The following is an 807-nucleotide window of genomic DNA, read 5'->3' as shown; positions in this document are numbered from 1 at the left end:
AGTAATATGCATTTAAAGGTTCCTCCATCTCTATTCATGGCTTGATAGTTCATTTCTTTTTAGCGCTCAATGCTATTCCATTGTCTGGATGTACCACGGTTTTTAATCCATTCACCTGCCGAAGGACATCTTGGTGACTTTCAAGATTTGGCAATTATGAATAAAACTTCTGTAAATATCCATGTGCAGGTTTTTGTGTGGACATAAGTTTTCAACTCCTTTAGGGAAATACCAAGGAGTGTGACTGATGGGTTATGTGGTAAGAGTGTGTTTGGTTTGGAAGAAGCTTCCAAATTTTCTGTACCATTTTCTATTCCCACCAGTAATGAATGAGACAGTTGCTGTTGCTCCACGTCCTCAACAGCACTAGGTGTTGTCAGCGTTCCAGATTTTGGCCATTCTAATAGGTGTGTAGTGGTGTCTTGCCTTAATTTTTATTTATTTATTTAGGCAACCCTTGGTTGACCTCACAGATTGCAAGGACCTTGTCAGCTTACAATCTTTTATTTTTTAATTTTTTACGTCTACAGCACCTGGTCTTCCTGGGTGGTCTCCCATCCAAGTACTAACCAGGCCCGACCTTGCTTAGCTTCCGAGATCAGACGTGATCGGGCTTGTTCAGGGTAGCGTGGCTGTAGACTCTTGTCTTAATTTGCAAATCGCTGATGACGTATAATGTGGAACGTGTTTTCATACACTTATTTTCCGTTCATATATCTTCTTTGTTGAGGTGTCTGTTATGATCTTTGGCCCATTTTTTAATTGGGTTGTTTGTTTTCTTATTATTGAATTTTAACAGTTCTTTGT

General features: G+C 39.4%; 1 pseudogene; it reads right to left on the bottom strand.

The window, feature by feature from the left end:
* Positions 1-521: 521 nt before the first annotated feature.
* On the bottom strand, positions 522-640 carry LOC111746644 (annotated as a pseudogene).
* Positions 641-807: the final 167 nt, after the last annotated feature.

Source organism: Pteropus vampyrus, unplaced genomic scaffold (genome assembly GCF_000151845.1).
Source record: "Pteropus vampyrus isolate Shadow unplaced genomic scaffold, Pvam_2.0 Scaffold196, whole genome shotgun sequence".
NCBI classification, from domain to species: Eukaryota; Metazoa; Chordata; class Mammalia; order Chiroptera; family Pteropodidae; genus Pteropus; species Pteropus vampyrus.
The sequence above is the reverse complement of the archived record's forward strand: the minus strand, read 5'-3'. Positions and strand labels throughout refer to the sequence as shown.